A 16369-nucleotide genomic window follows, 5' to 3' on the forward strand; every position below is an offset into this window, starting at 1 on the left:
TTTAGTTTACAACAGTGGACACTCACACTAAGCAAGGACCATTACTGCTTATCTTGAACAAGTGATCAGGAGAATGGGTTTGCCAGTAATATCTCCAGAGTTGAACTCTATTGGACATGTTGCAGAGAAATAGTAGCCCATTCAGTACAGTCCAGCACTGTGAATATAGAGAACAGCTAATCTTGTTATGGAAGGTATGCATCATATTGTAAGTTCCTTCAAACTTTTGTTTTTACACATAAATCTTCTGCTCCTCTTTTGGAATTGAAAGGTTCCAATACATCTCTTTTACAAATCATTATGTCACCTCTTCATCAATAGGAGCATGATATGCTTATGTTATGCATGTGACTCCCTCTACACTCTTATACCAAACTGTTCCTTCTCGTTTGGCAGCACTTGGGTTCATACATGCTCGTTTATTTTTGTAATATTTCATGTTTGACTTTGTTTCTTCACATTGTTGTTGGTTTTAAATTAACTTACTTTCATTAAACCTGTTTCTTCTGTTAGTATTTATCAGTTAATTATAGTTTTCTTATTTCATGCACTTGAATTTGATGAACCTTTTTGTGCAAAGAATTCCATAATGGATGTTACCACTTAGGGGGTTACACAACCAACCAGCTTTTTTTTTTTTTTTATCTTAAGTGTGGATGACTCAATGGTGGATTTATCTGTTTTTATATGCCAGGGATTGTACATTACATGGGATAACCTTTTGTACTCTGACATCATCCAGGCTTTTTCAGAAAAAATAGATACTGTACAGGATAATTAGAACTTCAATCGTCTTTTTCCACCTCCTAGATTTTCCATTTCCTTCCCATTTCTAATCCAATGAGTCTGCTAGGTCTAATATGGTCTTTATGGCATTTGTGTCTCAGGTTTGTGATGTTTTATCCCTTTCCTCCCTTACCTGATATTTGAGTTCATGCTGATCATTTTGCTTTGTAACTAAACGACAGAATTAGCATTGCACATCCTTTTTGGACTTCAGATCAGTTCACACTTTCCTACCATCATGTTGACTATCAATTTTTAGTTCAGCAGTTGTTAGGATCTTTAATGCTTTCTTGAAGGATGGCTCTCAAATCATCTGTCAGTCCTGGCCATGCGTAATATTTTTGCTTGCCTCTTACCCTCACCAATCTATTATGGTATATTTCTTTCATATACCTCCTATCTCCTATCTGAGGGTCTCATCAGAAATCCTGATAGGTTTTCTAGCTATACCCTTACCTTTCTATCTCCCACTTTAGCCTGCATATTGTCTTCTGCTGTGGTGTTACATGTATGGTTTCTTTATTGCTGGGATTTTATAGATCATGATGCCTTACTGACTCATGGCTGTTTACCCTCAACATATCTTAGGAATTTATATATGACCCCATTTCTGAGACATTACATTTTTGATATGGTCTTTCCCAGGAACTGTAGAGCCTTTTGTGTCATTGGTCCAATGACAGTCAATCCTTATGAACGTTATAGCCCATTTATGTCAGTCAGAGCCTCGTATACCTCCAAGTACCATTTCCCATCCTTCCCCTTTCCACTTGTCACCTGTCTCTTGCACTTGTGGTACTTCTTAACACTTTCTTTGGTAACATAACCTCTGTCACTATCAGTACCAGTGAGTTCTTTTGCTTTTGGAGATAGGGTCATCAATGATATTTCTAGTCCATTTTGGTTATGCCCATGTGATATCCCTTCAGTGGGTGCTTCATAATTAATGGGTCCTTGCTCAAGATCCTCTTTACACCCTATTTCCCTTTTTTTTTTTCTGCGAATTGATCTGCTTTGGTGGTTGGACAAAGCCTGTACTAAGGTTGGAGTGTTGCTTCCTCCCCCTCATCCAATCACCATCAGCCTGCAGACACAGTGCTTTACATGTCAATGTCCTTGAATTTCTAGCTATATGCTGGACATTGCATCCTTTCTTCCTTCTTTCTCGTCTAACATTGTTTGGTGGTGGCATACATCAACTACCAAAGGGACAACTGTTCAGTGATCTCTTGTACTGGGTGTTTTCAATCTTGATTACAAATTGTCTTTCTCAACCCATCTGATTTTTTTTTTTGCCCACAGAGTGGGCATTAAATAACCCTAATTTTCAGGGGTCTTTATCATTAGTGGAGTTCTCCCTATATTGATGCTTTTGCTATGAGCCTCAGCAACACGTTACCTATCTTTTGGTCATCTGTACCTCATACCCCAGGATCTGTCAATCAATTCCTCAACTAGGATTTGTCACACAGGTATCTTTTATATGTACCCACCCATATGATTGCTTTGTTGGCTAATTTCTCTCATCCACTCAACTCACTGCCAGTACCTCCTGATTGCTTCTTATTGACCAGCTTAGCCTTAATTAAAATGACTGCTCCTTTCCCCTCTTTTACTTTGTCTCTACCTTCTTTATCAACATTAGTCACGTGTCCTTCATATCCCCTTCATGTACTCTTCCATGGCTTCACACACTCTCCATTGAGAAGAGGTGTTTCACAAGATCACTTGCAGGTTCATAATCTCATATATTTTGCTTAATAAATATGCTCATCTCAGACCATATCACCCATAAACTACATGGGTAAAATACAAGGAGATTGCTGCCAACCCTTGCTGTGCCTGGAGTGAAAAGCTTGGTATGGTCTACCATTCAAAATGAGGTTTTGTGGTTACCCATTGCACTGTTTCAGGTGATGACATTTCTAGGGACTCTCCACCACATTGTCACCCTTCTTTTGTTGAGAGTAGTATGGGAGTTCTTACCATTTTCCAATTTTAAGCATCTAGGGAGGTGGACCATGGAGGCACCCTGCTGGAGGAGTTCCACACAGTAACCATTCAGTTAAAGAGAAGAATGGTGGTGTTCTGAGGGTGTCCTATTTGCAATAACGAGTAAGAACAGAGAGGTACGAGAATGCAGTTCTCCCCTTCGATTGGGAGCCCTTATCCTACCCTCACATGGATGCAGGTATCCCATAGGGTGGCTTTGGATTTAAAGTGAACCAGTCAACATAAGCCCTAACACAGGTTTCAGATTGTCTAACTACCTGTCTTGATTTTCCTCTGTCTGTGTTGTGGGCTACAGTGACAGTACATATGATTGTTGTGGTTCTGTTCTTGGCTATCCCTTGTCCTTTCTTCTTACAAGAATGTTATTGCCATTTGAATGGTCCTGGCCTGTTTCATTGTCAGAGAATTGATTGCATGAGATATACATCCTATTAATACTGAATGTTATGCTCCTGGATTGATAGCTCAGAGTAGTTTTCAATCCCCCAGTTCTTGGTTTGAGGTGAATACAGTATGATTTTCATCCTATCCCCAACAGATAAGTGAGACATTCAAGTTCTCAGTAGAGGCTTACTAATTCGTTTCACATTTTCTTCTCCATTGTCTCACATACTGGTTGGCTTTCCACTTCCCAAGGATCCTCTTCATCCATCCATTAAGCTCAAGCCATCTAGGAACTACAGTACTAAAAGAACATAGTGCATCAACTTATTTCTTGAGGGATTTTAGTTCCAGCTATTTGTAGTTCTAAGAGATGTGTGATTGATGATCTATCATTGACCTATCTCATCTCTTTTCTCCAGCCTCCTTGATTTACAATATAGTCGTTTCCTTCTCTTCAGTAGCTCTTTTTTATCTGGTCTTTGGATGACAGAATTCAATGTTGGTGATGCCTGTCTTCATTTTCCAATCACAAAGTCTTCATAGGGTTATCCCCATTTCATGCAGGACAACCACCTTTTTCAGTTTTTGTGCTCTTCCAGCTGGCCTCACAACTGCTTCATACATTTTTTGCCAGACAGTCAGATCCTTTTCCCATTATCTTCTCTCATTGGGCATTCACACTTACCATTACATGAACAACTAGCTTCTTCCTTCTCCCCCTACTACTTTGCAGAACTTCACACTCGAAGTTTGTGATAAGAAGCTGTGAGAACTTAATTTTTTATTGAAAAGGACAACATTTTTATCCAGCAGTTGGTATTATTTTATGCCTGATATTTATGTGGTACATTCCATAATGTCAAGGATTGATTACTTATTAACACAGTCCATTCAACATTCTTTGTTAGGTGTTTTATTTAAAAAAAAAAAAAGGCTTTCTTATTGTCAGTTGTCTCTCGGGCAAAGTTTTTATTCTTCTCATCTCACTGTGCAGAATGTCTTTCAAATTCTGACATGGTTGTTTGACAAAAGTTTAATGCCTTTGTCTATTGCCCTGTATAAATGTATGGCTGCTTTATTGATTACCTTTCACTTTTCTAAGGGAATAAAAACATTTGGATCTCTCATTTCATCAGTACATCTCAAATCTTTTCAGATTATCCATCCTCATTGTCCTTTCCAGGTTCATAATTGGGTTATCACAGTGGTTTTTTTTATGCTTTATGTTGTCCACCTTTTGAACCTATGGGGTAGTGTTTCCTTTATCATGTTTCACTTAAGAGTTTTTTTCTGTTGTTGGATAGCAGACTTCAAAGTTCAAGTGTTTGCATTTCATGTTCACAGGACCCTTTATCATTTCACTTTTTGTATCCAGACTGGGCTTCTCTATCCAAAACTTCAGTAGCTAGAGAAGGAAATAAAACTTTGTCCTATTCATTTTCTTTCCATTTTACATTTATTCAACTTCTTGGATCTGGATCTTTTTTATATTCTGTTTGGACTCCAAAGCATTTTGGGTCACATATCAGCAATTGTTGTATCCAGTGGGATCCTATTGTGTCACATGATTTATTCACTGTCCCTTTGACATGTGGGATTCGTCACTTGGTTGTATGGCTTATCCTGGAATTTCATTGGAGGAATGGAGACGTCCTGTGGTCTCATCTAATGAAGATCAACATACAGAGATGTCCTTGGTAGCTCAGTTGTTTAGCTTTTGGATAAAATTATATAAACTGGTATGTGAGCCTATTTTAATAACTCTATATGTCACTATTTACATGATTTAATGGATTCCTTCTTAACTGAAGGCTGTTCATGGTTATTCCACAAACCCCAACTTGATTGTGACAGAGGTGAGTGACATCATTTATTCTGTGTCATTCTGTTCGTTTTCAGGGACCCTCTCATCATTATCATTTAGATGCTACTTATTAGCAAGTGTTGCCTGTCAGATATGCCCTCACCAAATTTGCACTAGTTACCAGTGGACTGATAAATAATATTCCTGTTAGCAGTGAACTCTGTTGAGGTAGGGTGTTCTGTAAGACCACCTTTTAACTTTCTGGGCAGTATACAGTTATTTAGAACTATACATAATTTACAATATTGGACTGCTATCCATTGAATAAAGCATAAATGTATTTTCCCCATCCCTGCTGACTCATGAATTGAATAATATGGGGTTGGTTTGCTTTTAAAAATAGGGAAGATATTTCACCTATTGCACCATCTTTGGAGCATCATTTTTTGGGACTTCCAAAGTGAGTTTGTTCCATTTTCTTGCTGAGTGGTTTTTGAACATTTTATTCCACTCAAGGAGTAAAGGACAAAGCTGGATACTCTCCCATCCATAACCATGGATGGTGTGCCTATGTGTTTTATAGGAGCAGATTCAACCCATGTGGGAGCCTCCTTGTAATTCTTATTTAGGAGATGAAGCTTTGCTATCCAGTTATATTGAGCATGACCTTCTTTTTATTTTTACATTGCTTTCTATAATCATGTCAGAAGGTTCTTAACTTTTCATAATTCGTAGAGTGTCTAGTCCTTGAGACATTGGTTAAATTTCACATGTTTACATCCTCTTTGTAATTCCTGGGGTGGGGATGTTGCTGTGCCTCTCAGGTTGAGGGGTTAAGATTTTGGTTCATAATTCCAGGCAAGATGTCTTTTTTTTTTTTCCTTAGGTTGGGTAAAGTATGTATGACCCCATGATTTTATGTTCACTGTTTTGTATTCTGTGATTCTTCAGGTTGGGGAGAGGTTTGCTTACTTTTTGTAAATCCATTGGCTGTCATGCAACATTCTGTAATTTTCATGTTCTGTCATTGGACCAATATTTCTGAGTTCAGTTTGTTGCATTTTGTAGTTCTTCAGGTTTTGGTGAAGGTTTTCCAACTTTTATGTTGCTTCCCTTCTTATAATAATTCCAATAGCTTCACGTGCAACAACTGGTAAATTTCTGGTTGGGATTCCTTAATATCATATTACTATAATATGATTGTATCACACTCAAGTCCCCATTCCTTAGCTTCTATACCTTAAATCTAGCTTTGGGTCCTCAGTCCTATAGTTTCAATGGCAAGACATGAGACCTCATCTGCATTTTTTTATCCTGTACAGTTCCTTGAGCACCATATTTTAAATCTAGTGTGTTTGATATTGCAGGATTAACCTGTTTTGGAATAGATGTCCCTCCTTACATGTTTTCTACAAGGATACTTTCTGTGTGAATTCCTTTTGATGGCCTGTCTATCTCTTCATTGTAAGATTCTAGCTAAAGTGGAAGTGGAGTTGTGTTTTGCAGCTTTACATTTTCCTATACCAAAAATGTATTTCAGTAATACTTATCTTCTCTTAAGCTATATTCACCTTTCCACCACAAAATGGCTGGTGTTTGGTCTGATAATTTTGCCTATTTCCAAAATGTGAATAAGAAGTAATAATAGAGCTTACATACAACTCTGGTTAGAGGGTACATTGATGTAAATGGAAACAGCCACGAGATTAAAATTGCTGTGGGTGATATAGTGGGGTATGAAGACTGGAGAAAGAGGTATTATTCATACCAGTACTTAGATGGGTAAAGAACAGAAACTTATGTCAAGATAAAGTTAAAATGGAGAAGAGGTAAAGTAAGTATTATTAGAAATACATATTTGGTATAGAAGGCAAATGTACTGTGTCCTTGCATATAAATTATCGTGCTATAACCCTCCACCAATAGGAGTGTAATACATGCTCCTAATACCATTTACTCATCTGCTTTAAATTGAAGCAATACATATTAGTTGGATTATAAAGGTGGAGAAGTCTTTCCTTATACTTAACCAATATCTTGTCTACTTTGCATTGTTTCTTAACAACTAACCCAATTGGGCTCAACTTTGTTCATGATGTCTACATTTGAAGTTTTGTTGTTTCTGGGGACTTGAGCTTCCTTGTGTTATAGTTGTGTTTCCTTCTGTTTTGTTTTGTGTTTTGTGATCAGTGGAATTATGCTCGGGATCTCTTGTACTCCTTCATTACTATGCCTCTTCCTATTCTAGATTATTTCCAGTGATAGTTGAACAAAGTCAATACTACAATGGAGGTGCAGCTTTTTCTTCCTCTTCCAGGTTTGCATCTGTTCACCAATACTTCTGTTAGGTGTTTTGTGACATAGGCCAATCATCAGAAAAATCTTGAACAGTAACATTTTCAAACAAATATTTCTTCCATATCATCATCGTAGAGCTTCTGGCAGTATATCTTTGTTCAGAATAAATTGATTATGATCCATTCCATCAACTCCATTTTTGTTTTGTGTATCTATTGCCAAGGGGGATACCTGTTCATCCCCAAGACTTGGTTGTGGGTGCTCTACATCAGAATTGGACCAACCAGTAAATAACTTTATACTTATTCCCCAATCTGGCTCTTTTCCAGGGAGATTTCAGTCATCTAATCCACTCCATGTCAGGTCTTTCTAGTTGCTCATTTCTAATTGGCATAGCCTTAGTTTTCAATCTTCTGCTCCAAATAACTCTTCCTCTGATACCATCCCTCCTTTGTCAACATTGGTCACTAATCATTTATCTTACCATTCACATTCTTTGTTTTCACATGTGGCATTTATGCAGTCCCCTGTAAGGAGATCTGGTTTATCCATGTGTGTAGTATCTCTTTTGTTCTGCTCCATTGGTCCTTCCTTCCCTATAGTTTACCAACAGAAGTGGAAAGCCTTCAACTGTTGAATTTCTTCTACTCAGCTTACATTTCCTCACCTAGCTGTTTAATGGTAATGCTCTGTTTCATCCACTGTGTGTTATCATACATCTCATGTTTTGTCCAATACCTTCTGTTTTCCATCCTACCAATTCCTAATTGTTTAAACCCAACCCCTTCAGATTAGTGGTTCTTCTAGAAGGGGGTGTTGATACTGTTTTGCATTATGTTACTCTTTCTCTGTTTGATCCTTTGACCTACTGTTCTATGTATCACCTCTCCCTTAAGCCTAATTTCCTTCTCCTCTTAGCTTGTGGATGTTGTCTGTATGAGATGTTTTCTATACTGTTTCCCACTTCACATATGTTTTTTTTATTCTAATCAATCATTCTTGTCCAACAGTTCAGCAACTTGTAAGGGGAATTCTTTGTTTATGCCAAATTTTTCTTCTTATGAGTTACTGAACTGTTGGGCAGGAATGGTCCATTTATGCTCTTCATTGTTAATTCTTGATCCCACCTCTTCATTCAGTAGTTGCTTTCTTCACATTGTGATCTTTCTCTTTTTACCTTGACAGACTGTGTTCATCAGCCCAAGGAGGCTGTAACCATCCGTGTTTCCTTGGGTTGTACCATCACTCTTTGTTCTCTCTACCTGCTTCCTGAAGAGACCTGTAATCAGTCAGAATTGATGTCTTCATTGAGCAGTTACCTTCCCCTTTTTACTATTGGGGAGGATCTTAGTAGACATAATACCCTCTGAGGTGGTGCTAGTATTGATGGGGAAAGAGTCATTTTATAGAGCATGTGCTCTTTGACTACAACCTGTCTCTCTTCAGTACTGGTTTTTATACATATTTTCATGCACCTAGTCAGTCTTTTACTGCTATAGATCTTTCTATCTGCTCCCCTTCACTTTTCACTTACTTTTCTTGGAGAGTCGACAGTAGTCTACGGAGCAGTGATAATTTTTCTATCATTTTGAGAGAGACTGGCTATGGTCGATGCCATGTGCCCTGATGGAAGCTGGATTAAGTCAACTGGCCCTCTTTCACTGCTCTTGCAGAATTTGATCCTGTCATTATGTGTAAACCATTGATAGGTGACTGTAACTGACTGTTGTCCAGGCAGCTGCTCAGTGTATTCTTAAAACCTTGACACGTTTCCCACAGTATCCTTATCCTTGGTGGAATCCTGCCGCCTGCCACATGACAAGAAAAGCTCAAAAATGGGCTTGGGATACATTTCTTAGGTATCCCACATTTTTAAACCACACTGCATTTCAGCAAGCCTGTGTATATGCTCAGCTGATCAGATGTCAAAACAGAAGGAATCTTGAATTAAATACACCTTTATCATTTCTTCTACCAGCAGTTCCAAAGTCACATGGGAAAAAATTTGAAAGGTTAATGGCCAGTATACTTCTGCTTTCCTGTGCTTCAAAACACAGGCAAAACAATCACCTCTTTTTCCTTTTGGGCAGATCATAATTATGACTATAATCGCTTCCTTTCACTGGTGGAACTTGAACTAGCTCTTTGTCAGTCCAGCAGTACATCAGTCAGAACTGATGATATTCATTACGAGATGTTTTGCCATCTCTCTCTCCTGCCTGTCTTGCTATTCTTCTGGTTGTTTTTACCAGATCTGGTAGGAAAATGTTTTTCCTAATACTTAGTGCCATGCTATTGTATTCCCTTTTCCTAAACCTGGGAAGGATCCCAAAATTCCTTTGAACTACTGTCCAGTTGCTTTGACAAGCTGTCTCTGTAAGATCTTGGAGAGGATGGTTAATGCTAGTTTTGTGTGGTTCCTCAAATCAAACAACCTCCTCTCACCTGCTCAGTGTAGGTTTCTAAGACAGTTCACCACTGTGGACCACCTGATTCGACTTGAAACAACAATCAGGAAAACCTCTTTCATGTGATAGCATCGTGTTTCTGTATTTTTTTACCTTGAGAAAGCTTATTATGCAATGTGGAGGACCTCCACTCATATGGGTTGCATGACAATTTACTTTTTTTATTATTATTATTGAACTTTTTTTAATGAATCAGCAATTCCAGGTTTGTGTAGGTTCAACACTTTCCCATTCTTTTGCACAGGAACTTGAAGTTTCTCAGGGCTGTGTCTTGAGTGTCATACTCTTCATTATAAAGATTAATGCCATCAGTGGACAACTACCCTGTAGTATATTGAACAGCAGCTACAGACTGTCTTCAATCATTTACTGAAGCAAACTACAGCAAATGGTTTCAACTTTTCTCTTTCCAAAACTGTTTGCATGCACTTTTGCCATTAATGGTGTATTCACCCTGATCTTGAACTCTGTATTGGTGAAGGTGTACTTCCGTGGTCCCTGTTACATTTCCACAGTTGTTTTCTAGCTTTTTAGTTCTTTCTACTTAATATTTTCTTGCCAATAAATTTTTGTTGTATCTTTATTTTATTGTTCAATACTGATTAGCATTTTCTTTTATGGTTATATTTTTTTAACAAAAGCTTTTTAAGTTCTTATATCTGTCTTGTTTCTGATTTATTCCTGTCATATTGCACAACAGAAATAAGTCACACCTTCAATATTCCTTTGAATGCTAAGCACAACACTGAGGGTTGTCATTATAGTAAGTTACATAACCATGATCTCATTTCACTTTTTCTTACACTTATTTATTTTCTGTGTGCTCTTAGAGTAGATCCTCTTTTTTAAATGCACATAAGTTAAAGGGTCTGTTTTTCTTTTGTAAATGTAAGCAGTGCTGTGTGCAATGTGTAAAAACAGCGATTTTGTGTTTCGTGATGAGATTTTTTTTCATTGTGGTGGATCTTCTTTTCTTTGTGGTTCTTACTATTTATTTAATTGATGTTGCATTGTATGAATCCATAAATGTCTCGTTGAAGGTAACAGGCCATTTGTTGATCTAGATTTATTTTTTGTTTCTGCAAGGTTTTTAACCGGAAGATGACCTAAGAAGGTTGTAACATTGTTCTCTACTTTATTTTAATAAAGTTTTAATACCCCTACCAGCCATCTTGATATACAAGGAGCAACTTTTTTTCTGTTTAAAAACTTTAAACCTCTACAATAAACACACAAAAAAAAAAAAGCAAATCTGTATAAACAATAAAATTGCCTAGTTGATTATCTGCCTGCACCAATTTATGATAATATCAAAGACACCTGCTAAATTACCTGCTTCGTAAAGCTTCTTTGCATCCTATTCTGTCATAATGCACACATTAACATGATTTAGGCAATGAATTTATAAAATAATTAATTTTCCTTCATGTTAACTAATGCATTTAGTATACTGATTTATGTGGGTATTGTATTACCACTCAATGTGTAAATTAGAAATGAAAATTTGGTAACCTGCATTTCAGATTCAGCCACGTCAAATTCACAGAATAAAATTAGTTACCAACTTTTACCCAAATTGCCTGTAGTTTATTTTTTCTATCCTCTTTTTCTGGTTTCTACACCAGGTTATGATAGAAGGAATTATGTTAAACTGAGTTCTACATAAGATTGTTTGTTTGCAAAGTTTGAGCATGATCAGTTCATTCTGGCTTATCTATGAACTGTAAATTATATCAATATCTTGCAGATTTAAAGTGAGCACTAATAAGTACTAGTTTTGACCTCTAAGGTACAATTTAGAAAACAAAATGATTATGCAGTTTTTTTATCAGTTTCCATACAGAACTTTGTAATGTTCCTTAAAATGTATGACTAAATAATACTGATTTATAAATGTTATATATAATAACTAAAAACCTGGTTCACAAAAGTCTGTTTTGACAAAAAGATATTTAACTTTAGTCAAGTTTTTAACTTGAAATGAATTGTACTTGTAAAAGAATTGATTTTTTTTAATAAATATTAATAAGTAGAAAATTTATTCCAAAATACTTTAATTATGGCCATCTTGGAAATGTTATGTAGCTTTCCATAATGGTGTTGTTTTATGTGTACTTTTGAATTAACATAAAATTTTATTGCTGAGTACTTTAATTAAAACTGAATGCCACAAGACAGAAATGTTTGTTCTATTGTTTTATGCAACAGAAAGTTAAGCATGTACATCTACATATTTTGATACATTTATTTACAAAATAATGGGAGAAATATGTTGTCATCACAGCACTGTATGTACTGTCTAAATAGTGAAATAAGTGCAGAGTTATTTTATGATTGCAGCTTTTATATACGTAAAGTACATACATTATGTATGTATTATCTGTTTATATTGTAATATATGAACATTGAACAAAACATTTCAGTCTAGAAACATTGAGGTACAGCACTGAAAAAAAAATAACTTCAATTCCTATTGGTAGACTATTAACACTCCTACGAAAAATGGGGCCTAATAGGCCCCAGAGCAACTTGAAAGGTTATTAATATTAGGCTAATAATTTTGTGTTTAAATGAAGTTGCCATTTAAATCCATTAATGAATGGATTAACGAGATTCCCACTGTCCCTATCTACTATCTAGCGAAACCACAGCCAGAGGAACGGGCTTGGAGAAATCAGGACTAGAAACGTCTTTTCGTAGGAGTGTTAATACTTTTAGCATGCTTTTTCTGTTAAGAATTAAAATACTACATTTTAATTCACGTTATTAATATACATCACTAGAAATCTCTAGCACATATTTTTTTTTAGGTATGATTAAAGTATTAAACATTTGAAATGAAATTGTTATAATTGCAATAAAGAATAAATTATATAATTGGACATAAGAAAGCAATACCTTTGCTTAAATATTAAATACAACAACCTCTATTTCATCTTTATTTGTGCATTTCATACTATACGAGGGCTGTTCAAAATATACGCGGACTTTTTGAATTGCGCGGCTCCAGTTGGTTTCAGGGGAATCCGCTTGGTGTCGCTAGGTTTGCACAGATCAGCTGATTACGACGCCATTTCCCGATTGCAGATATCTTCATTTGTAGCCAAACCATTTCTTTTAGAAAATGCCTTGTTCATTATGGAACCTTGATAAAGTTTAGTTGTACGTTTCAAAATGTTCTACTGTTAGGAAAATGAAACCTTAACCAATAAACCTAACACTAGATTTTATAACATGCCATGCAAAATGCTGTAATAATTCTCTTCATGCATTTTATTTATAATTCATTAAAAATTTCCTGGTCTCTACACATACAACCTGAAAACAGTTTCTACACATCATGTTCATTAACAAATACCAAGGATATCTTCATAATTTTAGTTTGTAGGGTTGGTATCAAGATACACTGTGGTAAAAATAATAAGATTATTATTGCAGTTTTTATGTCCAATTACTTAATTTGTTTTTATTACTGTTTTAACCAGTAAATTAGGTTTTAAGTGCTTTTATTTTTGTACCACCTCCAAGTATTAATGTGCTTCCAAACTCTTTAATGTTAGTGAACACAGCAATCCCTTGTATAATGAATTTAATTCATTATATGAAATCCTTCATTATGTGAGTATGGGAATGCATGTTAAAGGCTTAATTCAATCCAAGACCATTGTAAGTTAAATTTTCTTTACCTTAAAAACATAGTTTACAAAATTAAAAATTAAGTATTTAACAAATAAACTTCAAGAACATGGTAAAGAATAATAATATTCATACAGTAAAACAGTTCTTGCCTAAGTGAAGAAGATTGCCTTAGGAGAAGTTGATGGAGAAGTTTTGGTAGGAGAAATTTAAGTTTTGGAAAAATTTTTACCATTATAATATCTGGAGGTTCAGGGGTGTTGTAAAAAGAGATTTTTTTCTGAGTTCCTGGATATTGATTGCTCCAATCTTGACTTCTTTCTCAAGAAGCTATTAAGTGTTGACTGCTGTGCTGCCTTTTGCTTTTCTGTTAACAATTTCTTGAAGTAGGACAAAAGTGTGTCATCAGATTGACATATTTGAAGCTCTTTTTACTTTATGGACGTATTTCTTCACAGTTTTCCAAGAGTTAAAAGTTCATTCAACCCTGCAGTTGTCATATTCAATGAAGCATGTAAGTTCATGCAGGTATTCTGCTGTGAATTGCCTATTGTGAGAATTAACAAGGTCTTTCACATCTTTGTGGTGAACTTCTAGCCCCATAGATTTACTAAGGGAAATAATTTCTTGTTGTACAGCAGCATCATTTTCAAACCTTACGTCTTGCTGGAAAATGTATATGTATAACTATGCTTATATTTCAAAATCATAAATTTTAATACAATATCTTGTTTCTTTTCACATAACAATGTTTTTTGTTCAGTGCTGTGCTGTCCTCTAGAGCATGCTAATAAGTATGGAGTGTAATGTGCTCTCCTGGTATATCTGATTTCCTGTATACTCTAGAACCAAATTTTAACTTCTCAATTTGGCATACTGCACATATACTTAATTTTTGTTCATGTTTGCTTTGGTTTTCAAAGATGATATGGAATAACTATGTTATCTTGATTCTAAAAACTCTCATTGTCAGTTGGAATTATGCATTTACAATTTCAAATTCAACTGCTACTGTTCTTATTTCTACTACTATTGGACCTCACCCTGCAGTTTCTCAAACTTTGGGCTCCACTGTTTCAGCTGAGGAGGTTTTGATCTTAGTTTCACACTAGCTGGAGTTTGTCAAATGGCTTGCTGTGTCTCCTGACTCCACCCTAGACATATAATTTTCTGAAGAACTTGCTCAGGATGATAAGGATGTGGATAGCCTGTTTCTACCTTCACTTTCTTCACTGTGCAATCCTGGGAGACATCAATGAATGTTTTCGGATCTTCTGCCTTCCTTTTTATTTCCTCGGTGTTTCAGGTATGCCACCTTTTGTGTATGTCTTATCAATCCTCTCCTCGAGGTGGATTTCTGTACATTTTGAGGGGACCTCCAAGGAAATATTCTGTATTTTTAGTTTATCTCCTCTAGGATTTGAACATCCACCCATATGTTTGCTATGCATGGTGATTATATGAAAGAGAGAAGAGGATCCTGGCAGTTGTATGGTGTCTAGGACACTGCAACACTCCACTTTGGCCTTGAATTCATGTAAGTGGGTGGCCTTGGGGTAGCCCACTCAGGATTTGTTTGCTAGTCCTATTAGGTTAAGGTCAACTGAGTACTAGTATTGAGAATTCTCAATTGGTATTGTGAACTCTGTCTGATTTGGTGTTTGAATATAGTACTCGCAAAATCCTAGCATTGTAGTGCATCTCCTCATAGTACTCTTATGATAGATGGGGTCAAAGGGCTATGAATCTTTTTCTTGTGGTCTTCTCACCACCAAATAAAAATAAAATTGTAAAAAACAAACATTTAATTGGTAAGTGACTGAGTATTTAAGCTAACCATCCTGTAAAAAAAACAAAAACATTTTAGTTGTAGATGACTTCTAATATACTCTAGTCCTACTGTTCTCACTATTAGATATGAAATATTTTGTAAGGAATAAGGAATGTCTTTACTTTGAATTTTTAAAAATTCATCTTCTTAAAACATTTCCATATCTGAGTAACTCTAAGTTACTCAATTGCCCAGTTCACAAAATGTAATTATTGTTGCATTCAATCAAAATTCCTTTTTTTTTTGTAACCTAAATATCATTATTCGTTATTTTCATATTGAGCAAAACTTTGAACCTAATATAACAATGGTCACTTGCACCCAGCTGTTCCTCAATTTCTACTCTCTCTGTTGTTTCTATGTTTAAAGTTAACAACAAATCTAAAATAGTATTGTTTCTACTAGGTTCCTTTACTAATTGGTGAAGAAGACCATCTTAAACAGTTTCCAAAAACCTTTCTTCCTCATGGTGTGACTATAGCATTTCTCAGTCTGTATGCCTGAAGTTAAAATCACCTATAATTATGACTTCATTTAATTAACAGCAGAAATCTTAATATCATTATAAAGGTTCTTTTGAATTTCATCAATATCATCTAGTGGTTTGTAACATACTTCCATAATGTTTCCTTTTATATCTGTTAAAAGAAACTTGTATAAATTAAAGTTCCTTTGATATTCTTAACTTTAACAGGATATAATTCATATTTTATATATAAAGTCACTCCTTCCCATCTCTTCAGTTCTCTATCCTTGATAGATAGCTCATAACTCTGTATTTCAAAACAATTTCAGTCAAAATTGTTTGTTTAATCAAGCTTCAGTTATTCCTATTAAATCAAAATCCTCTATTTCTGCTATTGCTTTGAACTTATCTATTTTGTTTCTTGTACTTCTAGCTATTGCAGTTGTAAACAAATTTGCCTACTTTTATAACAACTCCTGCACTCATTTTTTATTCTGAACTATTCTCTGCCTCTTATTCTTTTTGCATTTAATTTTTTCTGGTTCTCACCAATGTTTAGTCCTAGTTTAAAACTTCCCTTACAGCTGAGTTAATAGCCCTAGCCAACAAGCCTGCTTCTATCTTATTTAAATGTAAACCATCCATTTTATAAAGCTCCCTTCTTTCATTGAACTGATCCCATG

The 16369-nt window shown here is 35.6% G+C and overlaps 1 protein-coding gene across 4 annotated transcripts in view; it reads left to right on the plus strand.

Annotated features, from left to right (window-relative positions):
• PIG-S (phosphatidylinositol glycan anchor biosynthesis class S) overlaps positions 1 to 16369 on the plus strand; it is a 106120-nt gene that overhangs the window by 35063 nt on the left and 54688 nt on the right. The window lies entirely within an intron of this gene.

Source organism: Tachypleus tridentatus, chromosome 10 (genome assembly GCF_004210375.1).
Source record: "Tachypleus tridentatus isolate NWPU-2018 chromosome 10, ASM421037v1, whole genome shotgun sequence".
NCBI classification, from domain to species: Eukaryota; Metazoa; Arthropoda; class Merostomata; order Xiphosura; family Limulidae; genus Tachypleus; species Tachypleus tridentatus.